This window comes from Mus caroli, chromosome 13 (genome assembly GCF_900094665.2).
Source record: "Mus caroli chromosome 13, CAROLI_EIJ_v1.1, whole genome shotgun sequence".
Classification (NCBI taxonomy): Eukaryota; Metazoa; Chordata; class Mammalia; order Rodentia; family Muridae; genus Mus; species Mus caroli.
The window spans coordinates 21,845,025-21,845,844 of record NC_034582.1 but is presented as its reverse complement, the minus strand read 5'-3'; positions in this window follow the sequence as shown (position 1 = coordinate 21,845,844).

Sequence of the window (820 nt, the reverse complement as noted above, 5' to 3'; positions counted from 1 at the left end):
CCTGTCCCAGAAGCTGTTAGCTTCTGTAGTCCACACTCTCACCTGCACAGACTAGTCTCGGTGGGATCTGGGAGCCAAGGTGGCTCTCCTGGGTGCCCTGGCAAAGCCCTCCTGGGCGGGGCAGACACCTCTCCTCTGGCAGGGAAGGTGCACAGATGTCTGGAGCCCGAACCTGGGTCTGCCTCAGAAGCTCTATGGCTTCTGCCTCTCCCAGAAGCAGTTAGCTTCTGTAGTCCATACTCTCACCTGTGCAGACTAGTCTTGGCGGGATCTGGGAACCAACCAGGTAAGAATTTCTAATGTCAGTAGTGAGAATACCATAGGAAAGAGAAACCTTGGTAGGCCTGGAGTTCCAATAAGGATTATGATATTATCATATGCCATATTCATCACGACCAATATCTTGTCAACTAAAGGGCAAATTATTTATGTTAGCTCTTGCCATTAAACAGTCTCCATGATAACCTGTCAATTTCAGCAAGTAATTGTGTTCTTACAGGATGGAAGAGGATATAGATCTGCATTTTATACCTACACTAATAATGACATTATCACATTTCCTATTGAGTTTACTACAACAGTCTGTCCTGTGGATGGTGCACCAGTTACAGTTCTCATCATTATGATCTCAGGGAATAAAAGTTGATTCTGGCCCACAGTTTCAGGAGATATAGCCCAAAGCAAGAAAGCTCTGATTGTTAAAATGACTAAGTATACTGTGGTGGGAGCATGTGGTCATACTTTCCCCCATCTTTTAGATCGAGAATCAGAGAGCTACTTTAGACCCAGGAGCTAATATAATGTGAAAAGATCTACCATT